The following is a 16,571-nucleotide window of genomic DNA, read 5'->3' as shown; positions in this document are numbered from 1 at the left end:
CTTCAGGATCTTTTGACTCTGGGAACTATTCAAGAAGTTCCAATTTCTCAAAGGGGAAAGGGGTTCTACTCTGGAATGATTTTGGTTCCCCAGGAAAGAGGGTACTTGGAGACCTATTTCCTCATCTAAACACCTGTCTAAAGGTCTCTTCTTTTCAGATGTTGTCCCTTCAGACTTTATTCCCTTTGCTGCTTTCTGAGGCTTATCTAGTGTCTCTGGACCTCAAGGATGCTTGCCTCCATATCCCTATTCATCCCCTTTCAAGAAATTATGTTCCTCTGTTGCTTCCTGACATTTACATTTCTCTGCTTTGCCCTTTGGCCTTCCCACTGCCTCAAGTGTATTCACCAAATGCCTCACTCCTGTGATTGCTTTTTGCAGGCTAAGGGGGTCCAAATCTTTCCTTACTTTGACAACCTCCTGTTTCAAGCATCCTCTAGAAATCTTGTTGGAAAATCTTCATTTTGCCATTTCCCTTCTGCAGAATCTGGGGTTCACTATAAATTTCAAAAATGTCCTGTCTGACTCCTTCACAGGATCATGTCTTCTTGGGGTGCAGGATCCAGACTGTTCCAGTGCTGCCATCCCTGCCTCCTCCTAAGGCCTTAACTCTCATTTCTTTTTCATTCCCTTCTTCCTCTGGTTTCATTAACAGCCAAGTAATTTCTGAGAGCTCTGGGATTTATGGCCTCCATCATTCCAGTGCTCTCTCTTGCCAAATTCCATATAAGAAAACTTCAGTGGTTTCTAAGGTCAGTTAGGTTTCAGCATTCTCGTTCCCTCAAATTCATAGCTCCTCCTCTTCCATGTCTCAAGCTGGAACTTAAGTGATGGATTCAGCAGTTGACTCTCAGTCCAGGGCTGCCTTTTCAACCACCTCTTCCCTCTCAGGAGCTGTTCACAGACGCTTCAGATGTGGGATGGGGAGCTCCATCAACAGGCAGACTGCATTAACATCAAATCAAAGGGGTAAGAGCTCTTCTGCTGACTTTTCAGGCCTTTCATCCTCTCTTCTCCCCTGGACCTCTCAAGGTGTTTGCAGACAGTACCATACTGATGTGGTATCTCAATAAATTAGGGGGAGGAGGCAAGGTCTTATCTTTGCTGGTTGGCACTCCTAATGTGGGAACTAGCTATCCATTATCAAGTAACACTTCAGGCAATTTACATTCCCTCAGGTCAGAACATTGTGGTAGACTCTCTGAGCAGATCCGTAACTCAATCCCGTGAATGGATGCTTCACAAGGATGTGTTTCTGGACATTGTCCACCAGTGGGGTACTCCCTATATAGATCTTTTTGCCTCCCATCTGAACAGAAATCTTCCTCCATTTTGTGCCAGAGTCCCAAGTCCTCTGGTTTGGAAGGTGAATGGCCCCCTTTTTCTTGGCAGGGGATGTTTCTTTATGCCTTTTTTCCCCTTCTCCTCATTCCAAAAGTCCTGTTCAAAGTACAAAAGGATGCTCCCAAAATCTTGTTGGTGACTGTCTTTTGGCTGAGACAGCATTGGTTCCCTCTTCTGCATTTAGCCAAGGTCAATCATCACAAGTTACTTCAAAGGGTGGACCTACTCACATAACAGAAAGGATTTCTCATCTATCCCCACCTGCCCACTGTTCAACTGAAATTGTGGGTGATATGATTTTGATTCCACATTTTCGTTGTCTCCTCACAGTAAGACGCTGTTCAGTTCGATTCTCAGCTAGAGCGTCTTCTGTGTGGAGACCTGCGTGAATGGGCATACCTTCGTTGAAGGTTGTGCGTCAGGGCTGGCAACTCGGCACGTAAAAATCTATCTGCCAATCATTAGCGGACCGGAGTTCCGCTGTGGTGATCCCTAACCGGGAAAAGCCGAAAGACACAACAACAACATAGATACCTTTTTTCTCAGGGTGTGCTTATGGTCGTGCAGTAGGCCAGGAAACCTACTACTGGGAAATCCTATTTATCCAAATGGAAGAGGTTTTCTGTTTGGTGTCTTTCTCATAACCTGGCTACACTTTCTGTGGATGTTTCTTCGGTTCTCTCTTAACTCTGTGAACTGCTGAGTGCCGTGTTGGCTTATTCTTCTATTAAGGCCCACTTATCAGGTATCTCTGCTTGTCTGTCTTTATCACGTTCTTTAGCTTCTAGATTTGAAGCTAAATAGTTTCTTAAAGGCATCGTTCTTATTAGGCCTCCCAGAAAGCCTGTTCCTCCTCCCTGGGATCTTAATTTTGTTTTAGAAAAATTTCCCCAGGCTCCTTTTGAGCCTGCAGCTTTAGCTTTAGCTTCCTTACAGCATTGTTCTTGGAAGACTGTACTACTCTTAGCCCTAACTTCTGCCAGATGGGATATCTGAGCTTCAGTCCCTTATGGTTTATCCTCATTTTTTGGTGTTCCATAAGGGCAGGGTGTCGTTTCGTACTAATCTTTCTTTTATGCCCAAGGTGATGAATGAGTCGTCTTTTAATCAGTCTATTCATTTGCCCACTTTTAACACTTCTTTGGATCTGACTCGCCAGCTTTTTACAGCTCATGGCCTACTGCATACTCTCAAGCTCCTCCCTTACCCATAATGCTATAGTCCTCCATACCCCAGATCTCGTTTACCACCTTTGCATACAGATGTGGTCGCTTTCAGCTGTCAAGGCTCTCACAGTGAGTTCTAGAACGGTTTTCAGTTCTAATATATCTTTCTTTTATCTGTTCTTATAAGCTAGTATTCTTTTTATAATCTCCATTATCCCTAGGCATTTCTCTAGTGTATCTTGTTAGCATTGTTGGTAGTAGCTTCTCCCTATCTGTTCTTTTTTTTTACCGTTTCTGGTAATCTTTCCTACCATTGCTGGTAGTCTTCCTTTCTTTTTCATCCTATTTAAAATAAAAAAAATGAAACTTATTCTTTCTATCTTATTCTTATTTACTGTGAATATGGCTGAAAAACCTACTGGATTCAAAAATTGTAAGGAGCATGGGCACAAGATTCCCTTGTCTGACGCATACAACTCTTGCATGTATTGTCTGGGCCCTGCCCATTTCGAAGTCCCTTGTGAGATTTGCAAATCGTTTAATCCCAGAGCTTTAGTAGATAGGAAGAACAAGTTAATTTTGAAGGGACTTCTCCCCACTGTTTTTTCTGAATTGCTGGCTGGAGCGCATCCCTCCAAGGCAGGCCAGAAAGAGTCAAGGAAACAACTTGCTAAACCTTCTGGATCCTCCACTACTACTTCAGATCCAAGCAAGGAGCTGACCTGGAAGTCTTCAAAATGATCTGATCTAAACCCCAAATCCTTGGATCCAACTGCTTGGGACAGTAGGTCTGCCTCATCAGATCTGGTTCTCTTGGAGCCAGAACAGCTCCCCCAGACCTGTTATGCATCCTCTCTGGACCCAGTCCCCTCTCTGCTTCCTTCACTTTTTTTTTTTTTAGAGAGGGGCAGACACGTGATCTCCCGCCATGGCTGCTATTTCTTGTTCTTCCAGGAGTCTTACAGAGGCAGATGTGGTTAGAGTTATGAGGACATTTCTGTCGGTGCAGATACAGATATGATTTTTTTCCCTGCTCCTACCCCATGAGTCAGGAGAAATTCACCAGTGTTACTCCAACCATCTTGGCTGCTTCTCTGATCCGTCCTTTGGTTTCAGAACCGTTGGATCTGAGCCTTCTGGGACTGTCTGTTTCAAATCCAAAGATGATGGTGTCTTCGAATCCAATTCCTTTTCTGAGAGTACTGGCTTTGAAGGTGTTGACGCAGGATAACTCTTGGAGCTGAAGCACCATTGTCAGCTTTGAGGGCCTAGAGTAGACTCTGAAGAGGTTGGAGCCTTCTCTGCCCCTTGGAACTTCAGCATTGGACAGCTCTGTTCCGACTTCTGCATCTGGTGCGCTGCCTTTGGGTCAGAGGGAGATGATGGTCTGGAAACATGCCTTCTTGACCCCATCTGCTTCCTTTTCCCCATGTCATTCTTCCTTTGAGGTAGTAGAGAGTGTTTTCTTTTCCACAATTTAGGTGACCCCCCCCCCGATCTTCCTTCTGGTTCCCAGATGTTTTTGTGTTGTTAGCCTAATCACTCTACCACACAGGGACAGCTAGGCCAAAGTCCTTCAGGCCACCCAACAGGGTATCCCCCCCATGATACTTACCTGGAGGACCCAACTGCGGATGTCCCTGTGAAGAGAAAATGCAGCAGGAGACAATTAGACTCCTCCTGAGTTGGTCACAAAAGATACTGATTTCAGGGAATGGGAATGGGTCCCCAGGATCACCACCTGATGATGTCTCCTTAGTTCCTTAAGCAAAGGGGTGAATGGTCTATTGATAACCCTTCCCAACAGGAATCTGTATTCCTGGAGTCATTTGGGTCTGGCCCATCAAACTTCCTGTGTGACTCAGCCTCTGACGAGCTCATTGAGTTGATCTCTCAGCAGACAAGGAAGGAACCCATTTTGGTTGAGCTGATCCCCAAGAGACCAATTAGGATCCTGGCAAAACCCAAGGGAAAAGAGATTTGGAGCAAGGGAGTACCAGTAGATGTCATGGTGATAGTGGCAACCACAAAGAAAGAACTCTCTGAGCACAGTTCATCTGTTCACCCCTTCCAACAGGAACTCTAGGGAGATGGTTAGGTTTGAGAATGTTTTTGTTTCAGCTACGTTTGCTCTTAGACTGCCAACTATGTGGTGTACTTTACCAGACTGCAGAGGAATTGGATTAAAGAACTCTCCAAATCCCTGTCAGGACCAGTAACTGCTAAGGCACAGACTTCGTTGCATCACAGTTGACTACCTTACAGTCTATTAATAATTCATCAGAGGCTGATTTCATATGCAGCTGAAGGAACTTCAGAGGCAGGGAGTTCAGCCATTTCCATTAGGAGTGATGCCTGGATGTTCTTGTGTGATTTTGCAGAGCCCTCAAAGTCCTCCTTTGTTAATGCCCCCTTTTAATGGAAGGTTGTTGTTTGGTCTCAAACTGAAGGAGACACACTCCAGGTGTGAGCAAGATGGTAAGACCCTGTCTGCAGTGGATGTACAGTTTTCGACTCTGAGAACCTTTTCTAGGAATCAATGAGGTAGTTGAAAAATGTGGTTCAAAAAACCCCAGGGTCCTTTCCATGATCCATGTAGAGATGGTTCCCCCCAGGGGCCGAGTGGAGAATGCTAATGGAAGATGCTGCTGGCAGGGCAGAGACCACCTGCAGAACCAGGGGTCCAGAGATTCCTTTTCCAACAGACCCTACCAACGCCCCTGAAAGGAGGGCTGATTTGCACCGGAGCACTTGGCTATGCATTGCAGAACGTATATGGGTGCAGAGGATTATTTACAGAGGTTATATAATTCCCTTTTCCCTTCTTCCCCCTTTACCAGTAATCAAAATTCCTGATGTCCCACCCAGTCAGAGGAAAGCAGCAACAGTAGAAATAAAAAAGCTGCTAGAAAAAAAGAATCTTCCAAGAGGTCCTCTCAGACCAGAAAGAATCTGGAACTTACTCGAGATTCTTTTTAGTGCCAAGGAAAACAGGGGACTGCAGACCAATTTTGGATCTCAGCAAATTGAACAAATCCGTTCAGTACACAAAAAGCTTCAGATGGTCATGGTTCAGTTCATTTTGCCTTTTCTGCACAAGGTCAACTGGATGTGCTCAGTAGATCTTCAGGATGCCTACTATCACATAAAAGCGAATAGATGATCCAAGAGAATACAAATGCTTCTGGCTAGGAACCAGTTATTACCAGTTCAGAGCACTGCCCTTTGGCCTCAGCACAGCCCCCAGGGTGTTCACCAGATGCATGGCATTAGTAGTAGCTCACTTGAAACTACATGTATTCCAAGTGTTTCCTTATCTGGATGACTGGTTCATTACTAGTCAGACCAGGCGTCTACTGATCAAAGCGAGAGATTATGTACTCCAGTTGCATTTTCACCTGAGAATTACAGTAAGCCTCAACAAATCTCAACTAGAACCAACTCAGGTGCTAGAATTCATAAGAGTCTTGTTTGACACTGTATCAGTGACGGCTTCCGTTCTTCTGCCAAGGGTGCAAAACTATAAGATTTCAAGAAAACTCTTCACTGTCAGCCCCACTGATTCTACAGGTGTTAGGGTCAATGTCTCCTGCCATGACTCTGGTACCATTGGCAAGATACCATTTGAGAATTCTTCAGTGGACCATGGCAAATCAGTGGTCCATTGTGTACCAGTCTTTGTCCACCCAGATCAAAATAACTTAGACATGCAAAAGATATCTCACATGGTGGATTTGTTCAGATCAAATTTCACAAGGCCTTCCATTCATACTTCCTCAGCCCAAGACCATAGAGACTATGGATGCATCCCAATTTGTGTATGTGTGGGGGTGGGACCACTTCTTGGGGAAGACAGTCCAAGGCATTTGGTCCCCAGAACAGGCCAACACACATATCAATGTCCTAGAAATTAGAGTGGTTCTCCTAGCATTGCAGACTTTTAAAGACTCCCTTTAGGGACTATTGTGATTCAGACAGATAATATGGCAGTAGTCTGGTACATCAACGAACATGGAAGAACTAGATCTTACCCCCTTATGTCGAGAAGCCCTGAGAGTCTGGCAGTGGATGATCTTATCCAATCATTTTCTGATAGCAGTACACCTTCCAGGGGAATCCAATGTGAGAGCAAACAAGTAGAGTGGGTCCATTCATTTGCCTCACAAGTGGTCTCTGAACAGGGATGCATCTCCCCTCAACAAGTGCAGCAGGTTCTATGCCCCCACCCACCCACCAGGGGAGTCACAGAGGGATGGTCTTCTCTGTGACCCCCCCCCCCGATCTCCTTTATGCTTACCCCCCCCAATTTCTTCAGAAAACATCTCTATTGAAGAGCGCAGTCATCCTCATTGCCCCCTTATTGGCCTCGTCAGATTTGGTTCTCCTTTCTCTGGCTTTATCTAATTCATCGCCCGTGGATCCTGGATCCAATCCCATATCTTCTGTCTCATCTGACAGACACGAATCATTTGGACATGTTGGGCCCAAAGTTGACCACATGGTTTTTCCAATTCCATTGATAGCTAGACAACCCAGGCTACTCACCATAATGTTCCATCTATGTTGTCCATTTTCATTCTTCAACTCTCCTCCCTACATCCTGTTGTCTTCCCACAAAGATCCACTAGGAAGATGTACAAAAGTAAATGGAAAAGATTTGATGTTTCAGCTCAACAGAAAGACAAAGACCCCTTTTCAGCACCAATATCCTCAAAATTTTGGCTACTGTTTGTAGTAAAGGGGCTAGTTCTTCAACAGTTATAATACAGTTGGCTGCTATTTCTAATTTTCATGCCGGAGGTGACTATTCTTCCTTAACTTCATTGCGACTATGTAAGGCATTTATTGAAGGAACCTTTTTACTTAAACCTTCCTTTAAAGATCATACTCCACTGAGGGATTTGAACCTAGTTTTACAAGCCCTGACTCTATCATCATTTCAACCAGCTGTTAAATGTGAACTTAAGCTTTTAACTAGGTAAATAGTGTTTTGGTAGCTATTACATCAGCTAGGAGAGTTTCAGAATTGGAAGCCTAACCCCCCCTTATTTGATTTTCCAGAAAGATAGAGCATCTTTAGGAACAAACCCATCTTTTCTTCCTAAGGTGGTGGTGGGATTCAACATTAATCAATCTGTCAACCTTCCAGTCTTCTTTCCAAATTCCTCCAGTAAAGGGAATAGATTTTGCATTTGATGGATGTTCACAGACAATTACGTTTCTATCTGCAAAGAACTGACAAGTTCAGAAAGTCAAATCAGTTTTTTTTTTTCTCAGAATCGAGATTGTGTAAGCCAGTTACCAAAATTACCTTATCCAAGTGCCTGATTGCATTTCTTTTGTCTACAATAAATTGAGTTTGTCTCTGCCAAAAGCTTTGAGCGCTCATTCAGCTAGATCCAGGGCAACCTCTTCAGTATTGCTATACAGATATTTCATGGAATGTACTTGTGCTGCAGCTACTTGGCTAATCGTCATACTTTTATTGCTCATTACAAAGTTGATCTGGTCTCTAGGGGAAGAGCAGCTTTCAGCTCAACAGTACTCAGGAGTATCCTTTCTTAGAGTCCACCCAGGATTCAGGTACCTGGGGACTCTGTCCCAAATGTTGAGGAATGAATGAAAATTGACAACATCAGATAAAGAAGTTATGTACTCACCAGAAAGTTCCATCTGTATTGTCCATTTACATTCTTTCCCAACTCTTCTCCCTCTGTCCCCCTCCCTTTTGTGGTTTATGACCTCTGGAAGAGCAAACCAGAGGAGCCAGTGTTGTTCTTTTTGAGCTCCAGATAGTGATTTCTCATATATACATCGTTTAGAAATAAAAAGCGGCAAACAAAATCTGAGGTATAGAGGGGGACTGTGTAGCATTATGGGTAAGGGAGGAGCTCAAGAGTTTGCAGTAGGCCATAAACTGTAAAAAGCAGGAACCCACATGTTGAGAAAGAATGAAAATGCACAACACAGATGGAACATTGTGGTGAGTACATAACTTCTTTTTATACACTGATGAGGTCCCTAAAACATGGAAACTGGTTGTCATCGTCATGATGTCTGTCCACAAGGGATCATCTCTGACAGAATTAATAACTCTAACTCCATCATTTTGGCATCTTTGCCAAAAATGTTATGAAAGTGCTCTGCTAACGTAGAGAAAGATGGCCTGACAGGATCGTTAAATGATGGTATTCATCATTCACACTGCCTCAGTGGCATATGGGCTCAACACTTACAATGCAGCTTTCCTGAGCTCAGAATCCGCCTCCTCTGACTCTCTGTGATATGATACTGGCTAAGCTCCTGTCATCAGGGAAGCCTAACCGTGTCACAGCGAGACAGATCAGTCTTGAGTGCCAGCCAAAGGGCTCACATATTTTAATCTCCTCAGCAGTCTGAGGCCAGTTCTGACAGGAAAATATTGCATTTTTTCAATGTTTCCTTCATTTTTATGATATTTAGTACTGGTTCAACATTGTGTAGATGTTTTTATTATTCAGTTGAGATTTTATCGCAGATTACTTCATTTGCATTTTCTGAGGAGATTATTTTCACATTTGACTAAGGAATCTCTAAGTAAATGCTTATTTATGCTGTTTTAAAAGGTTTCTGTTTGATTTAAGAGCATATATTTGATTTTTTGTAACTATTTGGACATGTGAATTTTACTTGGCACTGTGACTGTATGTGCGGTTTACTACGCTATGCAGATTGTAGAACAAGGCTTAGCACAATTTAAATTGTTTCTGCTATATTGTATGCAATTTAGCCTTATTTGCAGTGGGAGAATATAGTTTATATTTTTATTGTTGCCCTTAGCCCTTAATAGTGTCGGCATGTTATTATGACTGGCGTTTCCCCCCTGAATTGATGGACCCTGATAAGGCTGTCCTCCTGCATTAAATCCAGTTGCTCCTAAAAAGAAAAAAATCAAAAACATGCCTCAGCCTACAGTTTGTGAATTTGTTGCAGCCTTAAGCTAACCCACAGACCATTTACCTTTTTCCCTATCATCCTCTTATGTGAGCCTGCAGCCCTCTGTAGTACAGGGGTTAGACACATTGTCCAGGGCTGTTCCAGTATCTGGCTCAGGTGCAGGAGAACCAAACCCTTTAGATGCAGGAGAGTTTTGGGCAAGAGACCCCTTGCAGACATAGTACTCTATCCCCAGATATTTTGTCTAGTGTAGTTCATACTAAGCCAGAATTTTCACCACACGGCAGTCAGGTTATTGCCATGTATGGGGCTGCTGTGGTTTCCTTAACTAAAGATTGTTTTAGAGCCTACTAATCTCAGAAGCTGGGCTCCTATTCAGAGTGAGTGTGGGGCTCCTTTCTCTAGATTTTGATGGGGACTCTGATTCAGGCAGTAGTGAACACTCTGGGTCCATCCCATCTGATTTTGTATAAGGTGAATGGGTTCAAAAACCCAAGCAGGTGTTCACCTTTTCTCATGTACTAGCCAGGTTTAGGGATGTATGTGACTAGAAGCAATCTGGAGCTGTTCCAGAGATTGGCAGAGTTTATGATCTTATTGACAATGGGATTCCAAATGTTTTGTCTGTTCTTCCTGTTACTGGCCTTAGATGGTGTCTGTAAAACTGCATGTAAAACCCTGTGGCTAGTGAACCAGTACCTAAAAAAGCTTTAAGGAAATACAAGATGCTCTCATCTTGTGGCTCTTAAGTCACTTTTTAGTTGATCCAGCTATGGTGTCTCTAGCTGCCAACTCTAATAAGAGTGTCTTGAATTCTAACTCTGCACTGCTGGCTGAAATTGGCAAGTGGTTAGAAAAATTGTCTCAGTCTTGTAATTTAGTCTTTAGAATTTTAAATTATCCGGGCTTTACATAGAAATTTATTTTGCAATGTGCTTACAGTTTAAATGACTTTGCTGTATCTTTGTGTACTGAACGGAAGTGTTATATGAATGAGATTTTCTTATGTGACTCAGATTTTGAAATATTCTTTGAGGAGTGTCTCAGAAGGTGTGGGCATTTTATAGAAATGCAGTCGCTTGCTTGGTTACATAACCAAGTATTTTTCTGAGGATTTAAAAAATGAGATTTTGAATGCTTTAAATTCTGAATTTGTATTTCATCCTGCTTCTACCCAGACTTTCAAATAATATGCTGATAGATGTAAACTGATGCATGGGCTTGTGATGGCCTCTCTGCCCCGGGCCACTAATCAAGGAGCCTCAATCCTCACCACTGACACCGATGAGAGATTGTCACTAAAAACAAGAATGAATTTACACAGTATTTTCAGATGCAGGTCTCTGCATCAAGAATTGTTTCCCCCAAGAGCACACAACGAACATGCTGCAGACTTGGGACTGGACTAGGCAAGACTCACTTTGGAGCAGTGTCTCCCAGTTCCAAGTAGCTGATGCACCCACATCTGGGTATTTGATTTTGACACACACACACACACACACACACACACACACACACACACACACACACACTCACACTCACACTCACACTCACACTCACACTCACACTCACTCACTCACTCACGGGAAAGGCTGGTACAGATTTACTGGCTGTACCCCTTCTGCCCAGACTATAAGGTAGCCACGCTGCCACCAGTCAACCAATCACACTGAGTAAAACAATACTAATATAAATGGAGTGTAACCAATCACACTGAGTAAAACAATACTAATATAAATGGAGTGTAACCAAAGCAGCAAGTCTTTTCAGAGTGGCCAAGGTGTTACTTAAATAAGCAATAGTACTTTCAAAGATGTTAAAAGTATTCTCTAAAATAACAGCCACAATGAAAGGTATAAAAATATTTACTAATAAATAATAAAATAGCATGAGAATACTAAATATCCACATATAGTAAACACCAGAGTTTCAATCACAGGAGAAATAAAACTAACACAGTTGGACAGATTCACACAGATGCCAACAAACAATACTTAACTAATCTCACTGTATTTCCTGACTGTTTATAAAGAATCATTGTTCCCTAGATAACTTAGTACAGGAAGGCAAGATAAGATGCTGAGATGCCTTACTTCCACAAGGCAAGGTGATGAGCCTCTAACACTGAACTGAACTAATTGTGATAGCTGACATAGGTTTTTATATCAGGTTCCAAAGAAAACAAAACAAAAAAAAAAAACTCCTGAGCGAGTTCCATCCTCTTGGTGCTGGTTATAGAATGACATCACATTTGATCACCTACCTGTGGCACAGTACACACTCAGAGCTTTGTTAAGATCTGTTGCAGTATCTGAAAGCTATAGAACAATTTCAAAAACTTCAACTCTTCTGTTCCAGAATTCTTTGTTTAAACAAAAACATGTAATCAGTTATAACACTGTTGATAAATTTTTAACACAGGCATCTGTACAAGTCAGTATGATAGTCAAATGACACAAAACTATTTACAAAACTCCAGCCAACCACACTGGCTTATATTGCACATTCACTGCCCTGTTCTCCCTGGGACAGATGGCGATACCTCACATTGTCACATCATTATCTAGAATGTTTCATATTCCCAGGTTCTCTGCTAATAAGTCACCCATCTTCAAAGGGCAGAATAAACTAAAATCTCAGGCTAACAAGAGTCAGGGTAACAAGAGGAAATTGCAGGAAGATAATGCTTTCAGACCAAATAAAAGGGAGTTCCTTTCCCCACATAAGATCATTCCCCTGCTAAAGAAGGACTATGCCAAGACACTGAGCATCCTGTCCCTCCTTCCTTTTCACCTTACCCCAGGCTTTAGTTTAACCCAGCAGCCTGGTCACAAATAGTCTTGGACAAGTGGGTGCTGAGATGACAGTGGCCAGAAAATCTTTTTCTCTTTCAGGGAAATCCTCCAGCACCCAGCAAACCAGACACATCTGTTCGGTCCAGTACTCCTTCACAAGTTGCAATCAGGGGTTGGAGAACCAGTTCCTGCGTGCAAAAAAGGAAAAGGCTTTTACACCAAGAATAATTTTTGGTACCCAAAAGGGACCGTCTTGGAGACTAATGTTAGATTTGACATACCTAAGTACCTTTTAAAAAGTACAGAAAGTCAGAATACTCACCCTGCCGATGGTCCTACCCTTGTTATGGGCCACTGTTTCAATAGTGACTTTACATCTGTAAGGAGGTTATCATTCAAGCTGAATCTATCCTGTCTCTCACTCTCTCAAAGAATTGTCTTCCTGGGATGTATGATGGACAAAGAAAAAAGTATGGCCTTTCTACCTGAAAACATAGTCCTGGCTGTTCAGAACATTTTCAGGGATTTCTCTTTTCCCAAGAAGGCACTTCTGCAAGAGAGTTTCTCAGAATTCCAGGCCTCATGGCATCACTGATCCCCATAATATTATGGGCCAGACTCCACATATAAGAAAAATGTATTAATACTTACAAAAAAAAAATGTTGGACCCAACATTTGTTTCCCTTGGAGTTCCAGGTACCAGTGCTGTATTTTGCAAAATGAGAGTTGTTAAAATGGTGAGGGGTCAAATGTTTCAAAATGCAGATCTGCCCTTCTCCTTCCAGACCCCACTTCAATCAGTCCAGACAGACTCAGATTTTGCATGGGTAACCGTGTATGTACAGGAGAGTTCAAGTGTAAAGCACATGGGGTCCTTTGGATGCTGCAAAGCATATAAATGCTAAAAATGTTAGTGATTTAAACCTTAAAATTTTTTCGCCATTTGTAGTTTCCAGCTCTCCTTTTATTGGTCACAGACAAACACCACTGTTATGTCGTACCTCAAAAAACAAGAAGGGTACAAGGTCATAACTTTTTTACAATTTGGCGGTGATTGCCTGGGCACTAGCCTTACAGCACATTTTGATATTTCAAGAATCATAAATCCCATTGCACCAAAACATAATGATAAAACAGACAGAGGAGATCCCAGAAGGATCCTCATGAGTGGACTCTGCAGGACAGAGGTCTGCCTGCATTTTACCCATATGTGGGGGAATTCTTTTAATAGATTTGTTCATTTCCTTTTATAACAGACTATTGGAAGAATTATGTTTGAGACATCCTTGCAGCCATGTTTGGAGGACAGAAGCATTGTCTTTCTCTTGGATGCGAATGTTCCTTTATGCATTTCTACCCTTTCCACCAATACTGAAGGTACTTCTGAAAATTCTCATTATTATTATTTTCATCTTGTTTATGTAAATGTATTACATGCTTGATACCAGCAACAGGATAGTGTTATAATGTCGTAAAAGTTTCTTTATTGTTCTTAGATGTCACTGTTACTTTAAATTCTATACTTTTTGTATTGTATTTTGGCGCCAGAAAAGGTATATAACACCTGCAATGAACTATGTCATTAGTTCTGATGAAGCCCGGATACACTGGGTGAAAGGGCTTAACTTTAACTTGTTTGGTTTTGTCTTATGTGATTTTAGCCGCTTTTTATTAAATCGGGAGTTTACACGTTATCCCGTGTGCCTGTAGTGACTTTTAGTGATATAGTTGTGGTGTGAGAGCACTTATCGGTGTATTTGCATTAGTTTTTTACTTCTGAAAATTCTGAAAGAATTACAAAAGATCATTGTGGTGACCCTCTTTTGGCCCAGGCATAGTTGGTTCTTTTTAATAGAATTGGCTAAGGGCAGATGCCAGAAGTATCCTTATACTCTGGATCTCCTCACACAGTGTCTGGAGTGACTGGTGCACCCCAACTTTGAGCAATTGCTACTGATAGCATGGATGACTTTATCTTTATTCCTTTTAAGCATTTGTTCTATGAGGACGTGCAGCAGGAATTGAAGGATGTAGGAAAACCTTCAACAGGAAAATCTTGTTTGCAAGAGGAAGATGCTTTCTAGGTGGTACCTAGCAGTAGTCAAAGGGCCCGCTATGGTGTCTGTCCATATGGGTTTGAAATAGTTATGTGAGCTACTCAACAATGGCTTTTCTTAAGCATCTATCAAAATATGTCTTGTCATTTCATCTGGTCTCCCCATAGATCTCACTCTTTCATCTTTTTATGTGGTCAGACGGTTTACTAAAGGATTGTTACGTTTGAAACTCCATAGAAAGCAAATTCCTCTTCCTTGGGGTCTCAACTTTGTTCTTGAAAAGTTAACCTTAACCTTATCTCCTGTTGAACCTGCCTTTCAGGTTTATTTGAGGTTCGTCACTTGGAAAACGTTTTTGCTTATTACTCTAACATCTGTAAGGTAAGTCTGTGAGCTGAAAGCCCTCATGATAGGCCAACCTTATCTGTTTTTTCCAGAGGGGCGTGGTTGTTTTATGCAGTAATGCTTCTGTCATGCCAAAAGTTATTTCTAAAATTGCACAGAATCACAACATCAGCCCCCCAGTTTTCTTTCTGGAACCTGAAAGCATGGGAAAGAAGATTCTACATACCCTGGATGTGCACAGGCAGCAAGGGTACTACCTGTACAGAAGTAAGCCTTTCAGGATTGCTGAATATCTGTTTATTTCCTGTTCTGCAGCTAAGAAGGGTCATCCCATCTCAAAACAAACAGTTGCTCGTCTGTTGTCCTTTGCTGCTGTTTATTTGTTACCCCCCACTGAGGTAAATCTATTCCAGGCAAGGTTAAGGTACATTTTACCAGAGCCTTATCCTGTCTGATGGCATATTTGAAGGGAGTGGACTCTAGAAGCATTTTATAGGTAGCTCCTTGGTCCTTTGTTCATACCTTCATACAACACTACAAACTGGATTCTTTCTCAAGTTCCAGTGCAGGCTTTGTGGGGACCATTCTCCAGGAGGTCCTTGGATCTTTATCTTTCCTCCTCCAAGGTAGAGTAAGCTGTGGGAATCTACCCATATACCATTCAACAGGTGTAAATGATGAACATAGTACAGTGGGAATCTACCCATATACCACTGAAGTGGTGTGAATGATGAACATAATACCATTGAGTACGTCCTATTTACCTGTAAGAATTGATGTTCAAATTTCACACTGCCTCAGTAGAAGCACCCACCTACCATCCCCCGTATTTTGTTTATAGTTCAGTGGTATCCAGCATTGTTGGTTGGCTTTGGTTATTCGTATTGGGAATTTTATGGCTGCATTGGTTTGTTGTAGGCAATTCATGTTCTGGTCTTTCTTGATTCGTCCTACTTAACACTAAAAGCCTGAATAACTGACTCTCTGTGACAGGGTTAGGCTTCCCCTGATGGGAAGAGCTTAGCCTATTTCCTATCACTGAGAGTCGTAGGGGATTCGGAGCTCTGGAAAGCTGCCAATGTAGGTTTTTCTGCAGGGACCAAACCCATATGCCACTGAGGCAGCGTGAAATTCGCACATCATCTGGTACAGGTAAGTAGGACTTAACTATTTTTTCAGTATGACTTTATTAAAAACCAGTCCAATTTTACAAACTTGGTGGGCTTTTATGTTTCTGTTAGTAAAAACTCCAATATTGTTGTATGGTGGTGTTTTTTTTTTCCTCCAAACTATTGAAAGCGGTTGACTGTATCTCATATCCTGTCAGTATGGACTTAAAAATAAACTCTTATGTGATCCAGTGAGTTGAACACTGGTAGTATAATAGATACCAGAGAGGTAGAATTAATTATGGTAAAAGGGAACAGCTAAGTACTGGAGTCCCCCAGGGTTTGGTCTTGGGACCAATGCTATTTAATAGTCTTTTCATTCTTTTCATCATATGACTCCTACTGTCCAAGTAAGTGTGTAGATGTCCTCAAAATTGGAAGAATAATAACTAGTCCAAAGGACATTGAAAAGTTTAATGAGCATCCGTGTATGGTAAATGATTGGTTGGGAATGCATGGACTACAAAATATTCCTGATAAGTATGGTAGTGTTTTTTTTTTTGTTTTTTTTTTTGAGAATCTCTTTTTGTTTTGACTTGGCTATGGGTGATGTACCACTTAACATACTGAATGAATGCAAGGATGTGGGAGTAGTTTAGTAAACATTTAAGATTTAGGCAAAAGTTCAGGTTATGAAGTCTAAGGCTTTGAAAGTTCTGGGACTTTCATTCAAGAACATCACTTCATGTGACCATATCACCATGATAAAGTTATTTGCATATGTAAGGCCAGTGATAAGTGTAATCATTATTTTGTAT

The 16,571-nt window shown here is 41.9% G+C and overlaps 1 protein-coding gene across 1 annotated transcript in view; it reads left to right on the top strand.

Moving 5' to 3' along the window:
• Nucleotides 1–16,571, top strand: part of LOC122798354 (serine/threonine-protein kinase OSR1-like) — a 2,305,884-nt gene that overhangs the window by 1,465,420 nt on the left and 823,893 nt on the right. The gene's annotated exons all lie outside the window — the stretch shown is intronic.

Source organism: Protopterus annectens, chromosome 3.part1 (genome assembly GCF_019279795.1).
Source record: "Protopterus annectens isolate FY-2018-M chromosome 3.part1, PAN1.0, whole genome shotgun sequence".
NCBI lineage: Eukaryota > Metazoa > Chordata > Ceratodontiformes > Protopteridae > Protopterus > Protopterus annectens.
The sequence above is the reverse complement of the archived record's forward strand: the minus strand, read 5'-3'. Positions and strand labels throughout refer to the sequence as shown.